The following is a 19,369-nucleotide window of genomic DNA, read 5'->3' on the forward strand; positions in this document are numbered from 1 at the left end:
TCGAGCAGTTTTTCCAACTCCATCGCACGAAAATAGAACCCGCGAAATTCCAAGAAGCCTAGACGAGTCTGCGAAAGTTTGACGCAAGCCTATACTACGACGAGGGGGGGGGGGGGGGGGGCGAAATTCCAAAGTGTTTTCCGGCGCGAAAAGCCGAGATCCTCGAGGAGCTCCCGCGGTAGGGATGACAAGCAAAGAGCATCACGCGGGCAAGCGAAAGCTGCTTGAGAATCGAGTGTCTAGAAACTTTTGGATCGCGCCGGCATCATCCCCGGAAAGAGAAAAGCCGAACGAGACTACCGACTTCCGCCGCCCGTGAGATTCCCCTGATCGAAGTTTCTCGCGCGATCGTGTTTGCCATGTCCCATCAGTACAGCGCGTGATGGTCAGCCGCCGAGGAATTTTTAATGGATTTGTTATGGTTTTTCAAAAATAGCTGTCGCGACTAGGTATATAACGCATGGAGTAGAGAGAGGAGATAAAGGAAGGTTATAAAAAGCGGAGAAAATATGGAAATAGTTTGGAATGCAAGCGCGAGCGGCGCAGTTGACAGCTGTAGGGGGAAAGTTGGCGCAGAGCGCGCGCGCGCGCACGATTCCTCCATCTCCATCCGGCGGCGAGTTGTGGGTGTTTTGCTGCGCGTTCTCCATACGCGACAACAACGCGGCGCAGACAGAGAGAAGCATATAATCGTAATGAGAGGAGAAGAGCGATCGCCGCCGATTAAAATTACCATTGCCAATGGCGATTCATGGACCGGCGATATTCCATCGCTCGCTTCCCGTCATATATACCTATATGCCCAGCGATCAGCGAGCGAGCGAGGGAGGAGGAGATAAATTCAGCCGCTGCATAGCCGAGCGAAAGTCGCTTTGTCTCGATCCGACTCCCCGTGCGACATTTCCGCTATTTTTCCCTCCGGCCGAGCTTGAAATATCGATACTTTCACTACACTCTTTCGCGAGCAGTATTTCGCCTGTATGCGCTCGCCGAGCTTTTGACGGAGAGAGACTCGGCCGCCGCGGGAGTAAACTCGCTCCGGATCCGTATACTTAGCGAGGAGGCAGCTTTTCGGCGATTAAACGAGAGGCAGAGAGAGAGAGAGAGAGAGAGAGAGAGAGAGAGAGAGAGAGAGAGAGAGGGAGAGAGAGCCGCGTCGTAAAAGCCGCAAACCAATCAAGAGCGCTCCCCGCATAGCACCGGTGTAAATCACGCGGTCGTCGGCTGCAGCGCAGCAGCTCGCGGTCAAGTGCATTCACCGCGCGCGACGACTTTCGGCGGCGCTTCTCGTTATACGTACACGTTAAAGGGAAGAAGTGAAAAACGCCGACGAATAAACGAGGGCCAAGACAGGTCAAGCATCGCAGGCCGATACGACGACGCCTTACGTAAGCTCTCGCGGTTTGCAATTTCATCCTTTACGCTCGTCAAGCTATCTGTGTCAAAAGTGTACGCTCGCGCGCGCGCGCGCGTGCAAGTCGCCTCTAATTCATCATTTCTCTGCCGCTGCTGCAGCGCGGCTGAATAACATTAGCATAAGCGATAGACTCGAGAAAGCTGCCAGCTGAAAAAGAGGGTATTTTGCGGCGTAAACGAAGGAGAGGAGTGCAGCCGTATGCTCGCTCGTACGGAAAACGGGAATGTGAAACGCGCCGGGCTGTATTTTCGCTAGATCTAATATCGCTCGGGAGGAATGCCAATCGGCGAGTCTCTCCTCGAGCAAATGTATGCGCGCGTACAAGTAGACGAGCGATAAGAAGAAAGGCTCTCGCGCATAACGACACGCGGCGGACATAATATGACGTGGGTGGGACGTAAATGGGTGAAGGCAGCTCCGTGCACACAATGGCCGCGAATAGAGAGAGAGAGAGAGAGAGAGAGAGAGAGAGAGAGAGAGAGAGAGAGAGAGAGAGAAAGAGATCCCGATGCAACAAGTGCGGGCCTACGCGTATACACATACTTTAACTCGCGAGCGGGCCCCCGTTGATTTATAAATAAATTGCGCGCGACAATGGAGCCGCCAGAGATTTACGGCTAAAGGCGCAGTCGCGATTCGCCGGCCGCTATAAAAACGTCATTGTCAGACGAGTTGTTTGGCGAACAGTAGCCGTCGTCGGGATGTTTGCGCTTGTTCTTTCGAATTGCGATCGTGTACAGCCTTTTTCTCCGCTTCATAATCTATGATGCAAGTGCCCATCGTCATCGTTCGCTCGTGCCCCGGCGATATTTCGTACACGTGCCTGTTTCTCTATCTTAGGCGAGATAAAACCTCTAAACTTTATGAGCATTATAGCGGGAAACTGGCCGAAAACGCCGCTTTTCACTTTCGAATCGGCCAATAAGAAGTTCGACAGAATTAACGTCGCAGAGAGATGATTTGTCGAGCGGAGGTCCCGATAATAAAGCGCGTTTACGAGAAAGAGAGAGAGAGAGAGAGAGAGAGAGAGCAGTAAAACGACGCATCGCAGAGGCAGACGACGATATAGGGGGCGAGTGAAAATGCTCCGATGTGTACAAGCTCATGGGAAGTAGCCGCTCGTTCGCCCGCGGTCTAGTCCGGGGGACGTGATTCAGCTCTGGATATGAAGATCACGACATTGTAAATGAGGCTGAGAAGAGGCAAAAGAGGAAGTCACACTGTGAGTACGGCGCGAGGGAGAGAAGAGAGATAGGATCGCGAGCGTATAGCCCATGACTCAGGAGCTGACCCCGAATCGATCGACATTCTGTCTCCCTCTCCTTCTCTCCACTTCTCTCGCTCGCGCGCTGAAATTCATTTACGCATACGCGTCCTCCTTGTAATCCGCCTGGGAGATAAGCCATTATAATTACGACCTATCCACTCCGGCGAGAGAGTAGGAGAGAGCCGAAAAAAAGACGAGCTGAAAATAGTAATTGCGTACACATCGGACGACAGGAATAATAGAGATCTGTGTGTGTGTGTGTGTGTGTGTGTGTGTAGCAGAAAAGTCATCGGTTCTCGAGAGAGCGAGCGATACTATCGATAGAGAGATGCTTTCTAGTCGATATTGCTCCGCTGCATCGGGGACCACTGCGCGGAGAGAGAAGACAGTTATGTGCAGCGTCGCTTGTTCAACATCGCGGACAAGGTCGCTCTTCGTCGTCGTCGTCGCGCCGCCTTTAAATTTGGATTTTCAATTAGAATTTGCAACAACTCACGCGCACGCGACGGCAGGTGGATGTATATTGCACAGCTAGTGTAAGAGGCTTTCGCATGGTCCCTCGCGGAGACGTCGGATGAATCCGGAGGGCGTGTTGCCAATCAACTCGTCCTTTGTCTTGCAGATATGCCTCCAGTTCTATTACGCCAATGCTCGGTGGACTCTATAGCCGCAGATTGCTGGGCTGCACTGTGCGACAGCGAAACTCTCTGCCAAAGTGCAGCATATACCTCGGCGACTTGCAACGTCGGTGTCGAATTGAAAAAAAAGGCAAAAAAGGCAAAAAAGGCAAAAAAGTTGGTAGTCATAGTCGCTACTCAGTAGTGGATTATTATTAGTAATCCAGAGAGCTGACTGTGATAAGTACACCGCATTGGCATGTTATGCAACGATCCAGCTCGTGCCCAGTCGTCGGTTGGATTTGTGAGAGACTATATACAATGTCTATTATCTATGTTAATCTGTATAAATCTAATGTATCACAGCATTTTGACATTCAAGGGAGCATATGTTTCCGAGAAGAGGACCCTTCCGAGAGAATCGAAGCGATAACTATGCCGCAGACAGCGAGTTACCAACAATCTTCCTGAGAAGCATCGGACTACCGGCTACTGAAATTTTGGAACTTCTATATATACGAACCGAGTGCGCATCTTAACACTCGCGGGAAAAGTTTACCAGACGACATCTGTTGGTAAACGCTTCGTGCCTGGTGCGCATTCCATCGTCTCTAGCAGCTGTAGTGGGGTGTGGGTAACCTTGAGACGACGAATCCGATGTTCGCGAGAGCTGGCTTCCAAGCGCTGTTACTCTGTAACAAAAATTGCGCATCAGATTATTAGAACATAGCCAGTGCCCACTCACACAGACGTAGAAATACACTCGAGCGAGCGATACCATATCGTAAGAGAGAGAGAAGACAGTTATAATGTGCACATGATGCACATGCCTCCGTCGTCTCGTATGACTGACGCCTCCCGGCGGCTCTGCAGCGAATTCAGGCTTTCATCCATCTCGACTATATATAGCCTCGGCATGTACATCCACAAGCTACCGTTGGAAAAGCGAAATTTTCAATTCATTTGAATTTTTTCATACATTACCGCTCTCTAATGCTGATTACCCACATGGTAATGTAGATAGCAACAGATTGATCGCGAATCAAAGAACTACGCGCGCTGTGTTATCATATAATGTACCGCAAACGAGCTAAGAGGTGTTTGCCGGTCATCCCACACGGAGGAATGACGCAGCAGCTACCGTGTGCACTATATGCGCGGAATACACGCGGGTGTTATTCACTGCAAGAGTGATTAATAACGGAGAGAGCGAGGCGACGACCACTGCTAGATATGCGCGAATTAATGCCCCCGCGTACCACTCAGCGACTATACAGCGCGACTTTCACCTCACCCCAGCCGCCGCTCATTGTTATGTTTCGCTGGAGTATACACAGCGATGGCCGAGACGTAAACATTCTCACGCTTCTTTCCGCTGTATATGCAAACTAACGGCTGACGCTTCCGTTCGAGAGAACACACTACTGCCATGTACACGTATATGGTATATGGCGTGTCGTACAGTCGTATGTACATACGAATGTCTGCGTGTGCGCGATAGCCTACTTGCGCGCGAGGAGGAGGAAAACACTTTGTGTGTGTGTGTGTGTGTATGGATATTGCGGAGATGAAATATGCCGGCGTCAATGGATATATACGAATCGGTGTAAATTTTATTCGAGAGTCAATAAAATCTTTTACGGCCGCGCCGAGCTATTTTTCACGCCGTTCTATTGCCTATATATAGGTATAAGCATATAATCCTGCAGCTTTATGGCCTGCATTTTGCTACTTTTCGCTATTGTGCAACGCTTGTTTACGTAGAGCGCGAACCCGGAAGAGCTATATACATTTATGCGGGCGCTAAGGGCTGTAGGAATTATCTCGCCCGCTCATAACGTTCGCTTTTCAACATGTCAATAAGAGCTAATCAGGCCTCGAAGTGAGTGAGTGCGAGAAACGGAGAAAAACAGAAAGAGCCGCGAGCCGGCCTTCCTAGAAGCGGTTTTCTAAGCGACAGAATCAGGGCTCGCTTTCAGATACTTGTCGGCCGGCTCCTCGCGAATCCGCTGATTTATCGAGACTCGAAGAGCCGACGAAGCGGTAGATCCTGTATTATCGGGCAAATATAACAAAACCAAGAGCGATTAGCAAACCAAGGCGCGCCGGTTTCAATTAAAACAAAGGCGAATCGAGCACGACGTATATCCCGCCGAGTTGGTCAAGTTTCACCCCCAATAAGAGATAGCGCCTCTCTTTCTCTCTGATGCTCGGCTGTGCAGTATACCTACACGCGCATTATGTCGCAATGAGCCAGCGAGTCGAGATAATTAACGAGCCTATACCGGTCGACACCGATTTAGCTGCAGCTCATCCTTTTCGTCTTCTTCTTCTTCTTCTTCTACAGCTCGTATCTAGAGGCGCGTTTTCACCAATGACCAAAACGGAAAGTCTCCGTGCGTGTATATATGTGTAGCGGTATATTTTTCCGAATGTCCCGCGCGGCGGTGGAAAGAGGTCGCGAGGCGTAGGCGAGTATAGATGAAAATCCTCGACGCGTTTTCTCGAGGCGTGTGCGCGCATCTCTCTCTCTCTCTCTCTCTCTCTCTCTCTCAACTGCGCCGTACGGAAATTGTGCGCTCTCGTCGCAACCGATTCCTCGTAATACACACACCCACGAGGCTGCAGTGCACCGCCTGACCTTCTCCCGCGCTATGGGTCTATGTAAACTCACACACGCGTACGAGCGAGAGACTAACTAACGGATCAAGTTCAGGGAGAGCCGATTCCTCTTCCTTAATTCGACCTCACGATATAATGTAACGTTTCGCGTGTACACAGAGGCCGCAGACTCGCGACCGCAAACACAATTGTCCGAGAGCGCGGCGGAGAGTGCATGGGAGCAGCTACAGACACACCGCGGCCTGTATACTTGTGACATGAAATTACAAACGAGCTCCCGCTAATTTTTATCCGCTCTTTCTCTCGCTGCTGCGGCTTCGACTCGTTTTCACTCAATCCGTCTCTCCTCGAATCGGAATCCCTCCCGCGCGCTGACGAAAGTCCTTTCGCGTCGTCTTCCGCGCTGCATCAGAGGCTTGTATAACAACGCGATATTGCGCTCGCGAATCGAAAATTTCTGCGGTTTCGCGCCGCGGCTTACGACACTGTGTTATAAGGACGGCGTGTGCTAATGAGCGCCCTTGGCGCTATTTTCTAGGGATGACTATGTAGATCCGGCTGTAAAGAGAGAAAACTGAACGATGAATCGGCCTTTCTATGTACAACTTTCCCACCCACTGCGTATACACACACCGCAGGCAAACCTAGCCGCAGGGCGCATACATGCGCGAGAGATGCAGGTGAACGAATAGAGGCGCATTATGCCGTGTACAAGCGCGAGCAATGTTTGCAAACGATATCGATTGTCTTAATATACACAGCGATCGGTTACTTGTATAGCTACTCGAAGGCGTGTCCACGCGCGCAGTCCTACAAATTCTGAAGAGCAACAACGGCGATCGGTTTGGCCTACATCCTCCGATTCACTCGCACACATTTCTGCGTTTCAAGCCGACGTAACGCACGCAAGATCGTGCGGTCGAAGCCTCTCGGGGGATTTCGACTCGAGCTACACGCGTCGCGTGCTGCAACCGATTCTTCCGCTTGCATCGCGTCTTCGGCTCGTGCGTGTACTCGTGTATAACAGCAGCGTCGAGCGGGACTCGAATCGTTCGGAGAAGAGAGGAAAAAAGCCGATGGTTCGGGCGCGCGAATTAGCATAATGCTTTCAGAGAAGAGCGAGCGACGCGCGATTAAGTATTCACGCCTTTCCAATCCATTTACACTCTTTTTTTCCGCGTCATTTTTCTCCACGATAATGAAATTATCATTTCAAATTCCTGCGTGCGTGTATATAGAACGGATTTTTAGACCGAATTATTATTCCCACCTTAATCCCCGATTATAATGCCGCGCGCATATTTCGAAAGAGCCGCGCTGCATAACGTAATGCGCATTGTATAGGCTCCAGCAGTCGCAATGATTAATTAGCGGTAATTGCGGGGAAATTCACGAGTCGTCCGCCGATATAATTACGAAAAGCCGTACAGCAATAAAAGTAACTGCGCCATTCGATATTGTTCGTTACTACGGGCGAGCTAACGCGCGATATCTGAAAGTCTCGATCGATCCGCGAGGGTTTTACGGGATGCGGCATAATAGAGAAGAGACTGCGCTTATATACACACATAGCGCTCGTTAGTTATGTTTGTTTGCGGCGTGCACGAGCCGTCGTCGTGCGAGTCGTGCAGTCGTTACACGACGGCTGTATATATGAGCCCAGCGCTCTATACGAGTATATCTCTCGGCGTTATTTACGAGCGCATCATTTGTCACTGCGGCCGATGCGTTGCTAATCAGAAGTCTGCAGCGTCTCGCGAATAAACTCGTTCTCGCGCGGGTTAAATCGCTGTATCGCGGGGAGGCGGCGTTATACGATTCCGCGAAAGCATCCTGCGGATCGCTACTTTTTCCCCGAGATTTATGTACACACGGCTGCGCGCCTGTTTATGAAGTGCGTTATTGCTGAACACGTGCGCGGTCCCGTTATACATATACCCGTGTACAAAAATATACTTAATTCCCTTACGACGATATACCTGTACATTTCTGATTACCCTACGACGAGGGCCTCTGCGTGTGTATACGTGTAACGCGTCGCTGGGCGATTAAATTTTTTGCCGCTTCATTTGCGCGAAATTTCTCTTTCACATAGGCTCCGCGGCGAATAACGCGTTCACTTTCCGAAATCTCGCGCGACCTCGTCGGGCCGTGTATAGATTACCTATATCGAGCCAACTAGCCCGGAAGATAAATCCGATCGCGTGCGCGCGTCCGGAGGCGAGGAATTTCAGTCGCGAATAACGAGGCCAAAGCTAAACTCGGCCCATTGTCGATTATATTCGCGTATGGAATGGGTCGCGCGCATTCGTCGCATTGTGTGCGTCGCTCGCCAAAATCAAAGCTCACCTCTGTGTAATTAAACTTTCACCCGTTCTAATTATTTTTTGACCGAGCAGAAGAAAAAAAATCGAAAGTAAATTCTCACGGGCGCGTGTCGATAGAACTCGATAAGCGATTGGAAATTGGAGACTCATCGAGAGAGGAGAGCTCTCGTCGGAGAGGGATCGCGCTCGCGAGGGTGCAGTGCAGTGTACATATAGTGCGCTATGCGTGCAGTGAAAGTGCGCCGCCGCCGCCGCCGCCGCCGCCGCAAGTTGATCGTGCACCGAGATAAGAAACTGGGAGTGCAGCTCGCGTATTATAGACTACCTTGTTTATGATCGACAGAAGGATGCCGAGATCGTATTTTCCCCGACGCGCATTACTGCTGCTGTACGCATAGAGAGAGGATATTTTAGGACGTCCTCGACCGGACGCGTCTCGGATGCTTCCTTCTTTTTCAGCAGCGGCTTTCAGCTCTCTTTGACTTTCCAATTACGCCGGCGACGCGTAATTCAAGCGAGCTGTGCTCGTACGCGTATAAGCCAAGCTTTACAAAAGCTGTCTGTAGTCGGTACATTTACATTCGCGCACCGAAATATCCAAAGAAGCTAATTATTGCCTATTTCAATAATTTGCATTGAAATACAAGGTCGCGATAACTCAGGCGCGCATGCGTGATGCCAGGTGCCAATTAACTCTCGTCCTGTGTGCTGGACTATATGTGTGTGATCGTTTTTCTTCTGACGAATGAACCTAAATTAATAAAAATTTTTAATATTTTCTTTCATCACCTATTCAAGCCGGGAGGTCCACAGCGCAATATACAGAGCGTAAGAAAAAAGTACCTGTCGAGTCTGTCGGAAGGAAAAGAGCGCCAGCTCTCACTCTGCCAAAGGATTATCTTCGTGCGGCGGTGTCGGGCGAGATACAGCGTCAACATCGCTGCAGGACGGCGTCGCGACTCGAGGGATGAGAGAGATAAGAGGAAAGACTGCTCGGCGAGTGCGCCGTAGAAAGGCGTGTAAACCGGGCTGCCCGCTTTTCCATCGCCTGAAAAAAAAGGATACAATAGGTAGAGCTGCGTCGACTTAAGGTAATCAGAAAATATGTTAAGATTTTGTAATTTTAAACGAGCGATAGTCTCGCAATATATATGTATTATTAACTTTAAGGTAATCAGTTTAGAAATTGCAGAGTCGCTCAGCCCGCCGCGTCTCTCACGAAGAAGCTTCGAGAGAGCGAGAGAGAGAGAGAGAGAGATAAAGAACGAGCGGCAGAGAGATAATTCGTGGCAATCCATTCGCCGGAAGTGTCTCGCCTGCATCGGAGGATTAATTGTCAGCATTAGCGCGGGGGATTTAGCGGGCGTGAATCGGCCTCTGCCTTATTCGACATTTTTCGATCAGCCGTCTCAGATATAAACAAACACATTGCACAGGGCGACTCTCTTTCTTCCTCTCACGGGGTCAGACAGCTCGCGGCTCTCGCTCTCCTGCACAGCGGCGACAGGAGAAATTCATACATTAAGCAGCTTGCGGCAGCTACCGCAGCGGCATCTTTTTTCCACACTCTGACTTTGACGAATCATGAGCTGCCGGGAGAAACTTGAAGCGCGACTACTACCGCGAGTGCTATTTCACACGGCCGCAGCGATACGAGAGCTGCAGCTGCAGCGCGCGGAAGTCTCAATCGAAGTGTTTGCTCTCCTGCCAAGGCGAACGATCTCGCGGTAAAAAGCCATTTCTCAGGAAATTCACGCGCGCGCGCGTGCGCGTGTACGTGTGTGTGTTGCGCCCGTCCTCCCTCGAGCGTTACGTCCAATTTGTCGGCGCGAGCGCGCTGAGGAACTGCGCACAGTTTAACTCGGCTAGGAATGAGACAGACAGACGAAGCGGAGCCAAAGCCAAGGTTAGCCGCAATTATGCCCACGCAATAGCTGCACTGGAGACGAGCTATCTCTTAGCGCATATATAGAGAAAGTGACAGACTGACAGGCAGAGCTTGCGGGAGCTTTGCGTAAATATCCCAAGAGGAGTTAACCTCTTACACACACGGTCGCGCGACAAAGAGCTGTAAAGGGTAAACGACCGGGAGCGTAAAAGGCGTCCCGACCTTGACGTCTCGCGCGCGAGAAGATAATATAATCCAGAAATAAGTGCAGCAGAAGCAACACCTCGGCGACGTTTCCACTGTACACTCGGCCTCTACAGCGTGCGGCAGCTTATTGTCACTTTTGAGAGCCTAGAGCGCACACGTAGCTCGCGCGCGCACGACATTGTGGGAAACCGACGCACCGGAAGAGAGCACCGTGTGCCCGGCCTACCGTGAATCTTCCACCTTTATTAAAGCCGCTCTCCGCCGCGCGCTGTGTCTTTGCTGCCGCTGTACGGCCTTATCCGGCCTTCAGACTGCTGCTGCTGCTGCTGCTGCTGCTGCTGCTGCTGCTGCTGCTGCTGCTGCCCACCCACTCGTTCCCTGTATACTTATAGCTGTATACCTACGTCTTTTCGAGCGTCCAACCGTTGATTACATTTCGTGCCGGCTTTTCACAACGAGCGCGACGATCTCTTCTCTTTGTGATAGACTATACTGTGGCCGATGCAGCCCGTGGTTAGATCGCTGGATATGTATCACTCTGTTTTTTTCCGGTTCTTCGTATAATTCGAGTATATAAATCTAGGCCCGCGAGACTATAGCGAGTGTGCCTAGTGTACATCGGCGGCGGTAATTAGATGCGCAAGACTCGCGCTGTGCATGAGCGAGAATTAGTCTCTATATTAGCAGTAGGTCGCGCGGGGGATAATTTGCCAAAGAAGTTTGCACTTTCTCTACCGTCTATAAGTACACGCGGCTTACACGAGAGTATTATACAGGCGGAAGCAGGGAACTCGTGTAATACGTGTACGCGGAGAGGAGCTGAATTTTCGAAAGGGAAAACAAGCCGCCGCGACGATGACAATCTCGACGATCGTTTTCTTCTCTGTTAACTGTTTTCTCTCCCCCGCTTGTTGTGTATATACATTCTTGGGAATTAATTAGCTGTGGAAAGCCTGATGAATTTCAAAAGAAGCATCCAACTTAATCGAATCGTTCCACGCGCGAGCTGCGAAGCCTGTGTTTTTACAGAACGCGGACGCCTATCATAAATTAACGGACGGTTTCTCCTCTCACTCTCGCGGTTCTATGCGCGGAAAAAGAGAGCGAAATTTCATTTCAATTCATATGTTTACACATACTTTTCATCGTCTCGTAAAAAACAACCTTCTGCAATATTGAATAACTTGCACGATGCCGCCCCAAGCGGAGGTCGAGAGGTTTTCCCATCAGCTGGTCGTTTATCTCGGCGCGACAGCCTCGTTCTCTGACGGTATCGAATCACGAAAACTCACACGCTTATGCGCCATAAACGAGCGGAGCAGAGACAAAAGCCGCGAAGAGAGCAGCGCATTATAATATACGCAATAATTAATGATCGATAGAGGCATTGCGCAGTAGTGCAATAAATCGCGCGACGTGAGAGAGAGAGAGAGAGAGAGCTGAGCCGGGCAAATCTCTGCAGTACACAGAGCGACGAGTCAATATACGGGTCACGCCCGGCGAAGAAATCGCGAGTTGATCGGCCGTTGTCTCGCACTTATATATATATATATATATATATCTGTAACGTGGGAGTATAGGCGCGCATGACGGAGCACTTTGGAGCGTTAATGTAGAGCGGCGTACCTTTCGTCAAGGGACTTTCCCCTCATTTATTATCGCCTGGATATATTATAATAATAACGATAACATGTAGATCGCGAAGGAAGATGTTAGATGCTGCAGAGGAGCTTCTTCGCGCCGCTGGGGAATATCCATAGCCCCAGATAGCAGCGAAACACTTGGTTTTTCTTTTCACGTGTAAAAAATAACAAAAAAAAAAAACAAAAAAAACAAAAAAAACAAAAGAGATGGGGTAGTCATAGTCGCTACTCAGTAGTGGATTGTTATTAATAATCCAGAGGCTGACTGTGTAAATACACCGCATTGGTAGGTTATGAACGACCCACTCGTACCGAGTCTTCCATTGGATCCGCGTAAAACTATTCCCTAGTACCTTATAACTATCTTATATCTGTATAATACTGACATATAGACAATCACAGGACACGGATCCAAGGAGAGGGCCTTTCTGAGAGAATCGAAGCAATAACTGCCGCAGACAGCGATTACGCACAGTCTTCCTGAGAAGCATCGGACTACCGGCTACGGAAATTTTGGAACTTCTATATATACTAACCGAGTGCGCGTCTTAACACTCGCGAGATAAGTTTTCCGGACACCACCTATCGGCAGGAGGGGGGTACTCACATCGCACGCGACTCGATTTCTACACGTCGTTCCGATACACTATACACAATACACGCGGCCTACAAAGTCGGCTCTATCGATGCTGATGGGATCCTTATCTCGCTAGGCCATCGTACTCCCGCAGCGCATACACACACGTGACTTCTTTCCCTTTCTCATTTGCATACTTCCTCTCATAATTTGTATTGTTTACCCGCAGCGCGAAAGTGGGCGCGCGAATTTCGACTTCTATATAATGTAACAATGTGGAGCTTTGTTTCGTATATACATACACCTATGTGTCTGTACCCGTGGACTCGTTTTCGCTGAAGCGATCCTTGCGACACGTGCAGCGCGTTCATTAATCTTGTAAACTTTTTCCCCAGAATTTTTTTTCGAGATTAATTCGAGGTATTATGCAGAGCTTTGCAATACGCATAAATCCAGTACACAGAGAGTATTAAAGGCCCGAGGCGGGATTTTTTTTCTCCTTCCGTCGAGGAAGATTGCTATTTTCGCCCAAGAAAAAGAAAGGCGTGATTCTCCGCGGAGCGGCAGTGTTTCTAGTCGATTCTCCCTCTCTTTCTACATTATCGACGGGGGAGGCCCGCGCGTGCGTACGGATGTATAACGAGAGTCGATTCAGCCGATCGATGTAGGTGACCTGGTCTTCTAATTACCAGACAGCGCCGACTTTTACATCGCGGGAGATAGCTTCATTAGTGCAGCGCTTGGGATGATCCGCGAGTAGAAAGCTGCTGTATAACACGCGTTCGCACGAGATCCTCCTCTTGTATACAGCAGTGCGGGTATATGGAAAAGTCATCGGGACGTTTTTTGCGCGCGCTCTGTTACCTGCTTTTGTTTGTTTATCGGCATCAGCTGTGACGGTCGTTGCTTCAACACGTGTCACAATGAGAGGGAACACACGCGTGTACTTGTACTATTGCGTCGACTCATCGGCGCGCGTGAAAAAGCTAATACTCGTGTACATACGCGATCCGGCAGTGGTACAGAGTAATCTTCCTTAAGTAGCTTAAGATTCCTCGACGCGTGTCGTGTTGAATATAACGATTCATAAGCGAACCCGAAGCATCTTTAAAGGCTATTATCGGCACGGCACGATTTTCTCGTAATTGCCACACACGCTTCGCCTGTTCATCGAGCCTCGAAATTCACTCCTCAGAAGGAAATCAATTGTGTGCGCCAGCGCATACTCTCTCAAAATAAGTAGCCCAAGCGCGAGCGAAGGTTATACCGCGTTAAACGAGCGAAGGCGGTGAAGGACGCGCTTTTTACACATCGAAAACTATCGAAACAATTCCAAACCGTTAATTTCATCTAAAAAATTCTAACGCTGCACCGCATCGCTATACAAGATTATAACGGCGAGCAGAAGAAAGTTATATTCCGCGAGACGGGGGTTGAATCGCGAGAGCTAATAAAGCGAGTATGATGAAGGCTGCCGGCGTTCTCCGCGGTAATGGAGTTTCTAATTTTAAATTGAAAAATAAGTAACGCCGTGCGCAATCGAACTGCGCTCAACCGAGAGAGCTCTCGCAGTTTCCATGACGCGCGGGGGCTGCGCTGGGAATTGCAGTAAACACGGGATCATCGCTTCTTCTTCTCTTTCTTTCGGGATGGCCGAATTGACGTTTTTCCGATGCGCAGCTCGCCGGCTTGCGTAACGCGCGTTCGACGAGACGGAAAATAATATGGAAAAACAAGTTTTTTGCTACTCTCGGTCGACACACACACACACACACACGCGCGCGCGGTTATTTATAGGCGAGCTGCCGTCCTAGAGGTGTACAGCTTGTTTTAAGCGTCTGCGTGGATAATTAGGAATTAATGAGCCTTAGATTCTGTTACGTGCTGCGACGTATTGCAGTTGAGCAATATTGCGAAGCCGAAAACTCAAAATCGATGATTCAGAATGATATGTAAAACAGCGAAGTTGATGAGTATACTCTGTATACTCCGCGCGATCAGTTGTGTTTGTAGACTCAACCTGGACTCTTTGGACGACGCTCCTATCCGTCGCTACCAAAGAGCTACCAGTCTTAAGCCGCGATTTCGGACTTTATATAGAAAAGTTTGCCTTGAATAAATCGTGAGAATCAGCCAACTACAAGTGTCCTTTATTCGAATACACCCATCCTGTATAAGCCTGACTGCAGCACAGCAGCAGCGATTCAGCCCAAGCAGTTAAACGCAAGTAAGTAAGGATAAATAAATAAAAGATCGAATTTGCGACTTAACAATTCAATGATTGCAATTATTTGCGGTATACACTCTGTATAATGCTGGGCGTAGGCATTGGAGAGAGATACTTGGAGCTCGATTTCCGCGAAATCCATGTAGCTTTTATAGAGCTCTAAGTTGCATCCATCGTCTATATTTTCTATCGGGTTAATGCGCATAACAGCCGCATCGGGAGAGAAAAACGATCTCTTAAAAAAGCGTGATTATACGGTCGGCGATCGTTGCATAAACGCTCATAAAAGTAGAATACACACAAAGTCATCGCCTTGAAAATAATGTTCAATGAAACCCGCATCAGATGCATCGCTTCCTTCCTCTCTCGCGCACGACAAGGACAAGCGAATCAATTACCGTACGCACTTTTAATAGCCGAAGTGCGCGACGCCATATATGTACGAGTCGAGAATTAATCGGGCAGATTAGGTCTGTACGTATATTATGTACCTGTACGGAAAAAAGCGCAGAGCGCGATGGAAATACCGGTCGAAATTCTCGGCGACGCACGCATTTATCTCGTCCCGCAATAAGTTATTCAAACAAGGCGACGCAGGTTCGCGTTAGGTGTCGAGCTTACACAATGTGTACTCCGGCGTGACCGGCTACAACAGCGCAGAAATAGAGAGTAACAGATTATACGAAATAGATAATGTTACTTAGCGCTGGAATGATTAGCTTGTGAGACGCCATAACTCACTGAAATGGAAACTCGCGCGCGCTGGAATTTCAGCCCGCTCTCGCGGAGCTGAAAAAGCGGCACCTGCACGACGTCCGATGCGTGCCGTGTAACAATAAGCTTCTACACTACCGGCCATTACTGCCTGCGCGTTTTCTTGCATCGACTTGATGTATTATGCACTTATGGGCACTGCTTTGAGGGAAAAAAGCCTCGCGATATAAACTTAGCCAGAGCGAGAAGCCTTTTAGAATCGGAAAATTCAGCAGCAGCGGCAGCAGCCGGTCTCTCTCGCGAAACTATGCGGTTCTATAAACGGGGTTCCTGCGCAAGTCGCCCACGATCCTCTGCAGGACACTTTAATCCCGCGCGATAAATCATGCGAATATAGCCGCGCGACGGAGCGATACGCGTGTGCAGCCGGCATATGACATACGCATACGCGGGACTGCAGCCGTTCGGAAATCAATGCAAATGAGCAGCTTTCGTCGCTCTGACAAGACTCTCGATGCTGCTGCAGATATTATATGCGTATGAAATCATTTTTCACCGCGAATATACCGTACACACATGTTTGACCTCGGGGTCGATTCGACGCACTTAACGATCTATAACACGGAAGCGCATCTGCATATCTTATATTATGCGCACTTTCCCTCTTATATATATCGTAATCATAATATATACTTATCAGGCACGCATACGTATAGACTTGACCATGGAAAGAACAACCGCGAATTCATGCGCACTGCACAGATCCGAAACGCGGAAGTCAATCTTGATGGGGGGAGACGAGGCTCTTAACGCCGCAGCTGCAGCGCTCCGATGCCGATCGTCGTATCGCGCACGAGGATATAGTATAACGCGGCGTATTAGCGAAATTCCTGCCCCGAGAGAATTGGTTCCGTTTTAGGCTCGCGGCGGCGAATTCATAAATCTCCGGGGCGTATTAAGTATAGCGTATATACGTGCGATGCTGTATAGCAAAAAAAGGGGAAAAGGCGCGTGCGCTGCCTATTATATCCGCACGCGTACGCGATATTCACTTTTCCCCCTCGCGCGCGCTTTTTACGAGAAACGTCCTTTAAAGGCACCACCGCTGCACTTGTAATTTCTATATTTCGCGTGTACCTACGCGCTTCCGGTGTCCGAGAGCGCGCGCGAGAGATATAAGATTGGAATTTTCCAAACAAAAGCCCGCTCGTTTGGCGGGTCGATAAAACTGGAGAGAAAGCCGTATACGCAAGACGTAAAGGACTGCGAATCGCGGAATTAATATCCCGCATCGAGCGAAGTAGAGTTTAAAAATAGCTCGCTGGAATTTCGAGCGAGTCTGCAGTCGCCGTCGAGAGACACATCGGAAAGGACGTGGAAAGGAGAGAGCGAGAAACAAATTAAGCGCTGCACTGCGCGGAATATCGGAGGGACATGGATAGAGCAGTATACACCCAGGCTCGCAGAGAAACGTGATAAACAGGTTTGCGAGTGTGTGTCGTCCGCGCGCCGGGAAGTTGCGCCAGAGCAGCAGCAGCAGCAGCAGCAGCAGCAGCAGCAGCAGCAGCAACGGCGGCACTTATAAATCGCGACTTTAATGTAAATGTCAATTACCAGCGAAATATATATAAATGGCGCGCGAGCGGTCGCGGCTAAATCATATCGACGTAATAAAATCTGTAGAGATAAGCGCGAGAGAGCCACTTGGCTTTTATGGCTGATTATGGCTGATATGCGCCGGCTCCTCCCCTCGGGACATCCGCACACGCGAGGCGACACTAACCTCTCTCTCTTTATCTATGGCTTATATAAGTGTTTTTCCACGACGGTCGGATTAATAGAATCCACCTTGTAAAATTGGCTACAGCTAGCTATGAAAGAAGTTTAGGTGACTTCTCCTGAAACGAATTCGAGTATACTCACTTAGGTTATAGAACGAAAACAAGCCTGCGCTTGTAAAGATCGCCCCGCGCAGTGTACACATGTGCAGGAACTCCCCCATGGCGATCGGCGAATTCCCCGACAAGTACGAAATTTCTCTCCCCCTAATTCGAGGAGAGTCGCGCGCCCGTCCCCCTCGAGTAAACGTAAACTCTCCGATGCAGGCCGCGATCTATACACGCTGCTCGACTGTGTATAGGTATCGGCCGCGCCTTCAAAACGAATCACCCATACGCGTATATCGTTCTGATGGAGAGCTATGCAAATTACTAGCGGATGGCAATTAATTTCGTCAATATATCGCGCGCGAGCCGTTTTCCGGCTGCTTTCAGCGTTACTTATTGTACACGCTGCAGGGACAAGTTCGCTACGTTCAACGTTGGCTTATCTTAACGCGCCAATGAATCGCGCTATGGCAGGAGAGTTACCGCACCTCTGCTCTCTCTAAAAGCATAAACAACGCGCGACGAAAGGACTTTTGAAAAGTTAGCTCCCCCCTGCAGATGGCTGATGGCTGATGGCTGATGGCTGATGGCTTCCCAAACACTTACTTGCTTTGAGCTTGCGATCGATCCGAAACTTGGCCGATCCGAGCGTGTTGTCGCAGCCCCTCGTCCGAGATCCAATCCCGCAAAGATGCGAAGAGACAGCCTCCGGTCCAAAGTCACGCACCAACACACACGTTCACAAAGAAAGCCCCCCGCGTGCGCGCAGACACAGCTAAAACTCGTCGTCCTGCAGCCTCGTGCATGTGCGCGAGAGAGCGCAAGCAAGGCGACTCGTCGCACCCCACCACCAGCGCCGCGATGTGCCGGCAGCGCCGCCGCCGCCGCCGCCGCAGTCTCTCTCGCGGCGCGGCGCAGGGCCGGCGTCCGGCACACCGCACTACCGCAGTTCAGTACGAAGCCGACGACCGGACCGGCTGCACCTGTCGTCCATGAGCTCGCGGATCGACGGACTCCTGGTCCTGCTCGATTTTTTCTCTCAGTTTTGAACTTTGGCACTGCCCATAACGTTAGACTCGCTGATAAAATAGTACACAACTCGCGCGAAAAACCGGAGGAGGAGAGTTCGCGAGTGTGTGTGATGCGCCGCCGCTGCCGGCCATTGCAGGATTTGGCCAGTGAACCGGAGATGGGATTTTTTGCAGCCGGAGAGAGAAGAGCCCCAGGACCTTGCGCGAGTATGTGAGAGAGCGAGTCTGTGCTGCGGCTGCTCTGCTGCTGGATCGCGCCGGGAGAGTAGCGGGGGAGAAGAGAGAACATCTCTCGCTCGCTCGCGCGCGCCCGCTTTGTTCATCTCTTCCAGTATACTGCACTTCTTCTTTTGCCTCTCCGGCTCCTTCTCTCCTCTGCAGCTTCTTCGCCGCCGCCGCCGCCGCCGCCGCCGCCGCTGCAGCCGGTTTCTCTCGTTTATTACACGTTTCTTGCCTGCGGATGCTGCAGCTTTCGTGATATCTCTCTGTGCGTGACTCTGGCTTTCCGGCACCGGTTCACACTCGGCGCTAGAGCGGCGATTTTCGGCAGCGACGGGACGACCTTCAACCAGCTCACCATCAAGACACACAGCTGTGACTTGTTTGTTGAAATTGTTCGCGAGATATAAAGCAACCGTCGGCTCCCAGCGATCAGGACTTCCGGATCGCAGTTGGACCATAGGAGGAAGCGCAACGGCTCGTTCGGCTCTGGTAAGTCTCCATCTCTTTCTCTCTCTTTCTCCTTCTCGCGCGCGGCGTGTGTGTGTGTGTGTTGCTTCCCCTAGATTTTTAGCCGCGATTAAAGCCGACGATTGGCCGGCGATGCGGTCGCAGAAGAAGGTTCGGCTTATAAACGAGTTCTGAGAGAGAGAGAGAGCCTAAGATCGCTGTGTGGCACACACACGCTACACACGCTCTCCGCACCCGCGTCGTCCATTTCTGCAGT

General features: G+C 50.2%; 1 protein-coding gene across 4 annotated transcripts in view; it reads left to right on the top strand.

The window, feature by feature from the left end:
- Positions 1 to 19,369, top strand: part of LOC100114399 (myosin-G heavy chain) — a 75,651-nt gene that overhangs the window by 11,954 nt on the left and 44,328 nt on the right. The window contains exons 2-3 of one of the 4 annotated variants that reach the window (XM_031929407.1): positions 9,049 to 9,341; positions 9,421 to 14,792. The gene's annotated coding sequence lies outside the window, so the exon portion shown is untranslated. Of the gene's footprint in view, positions 1 to 9,048; positions 9,342 to 9,420; positions 14,793 to 14,830; positions 19,135 to 19,369 lie in introns of those variants that run through there. The other 3 variants (XM_031929406.1, XM_031929408.1, XM_008205115.3) reach the window with 3 other exon arrangements.

The sequence above is a fragment of the Nasonia vitripennis genome, chromosome 4 (assembly GCF_009193385.2).
Source record: "Nasonia vitripennis strain AsymCx chromosome 4, Nvit_psr_1.1, whole genome shotgun sequence".
NCBI classification, from domain to species: domain Eukaryota; kingdom Metazoa; phylum Arthropoda; class Insecta; order Hymenoptera; family Pteromalidae; genus Nasonia; species Nasonia vitripennis.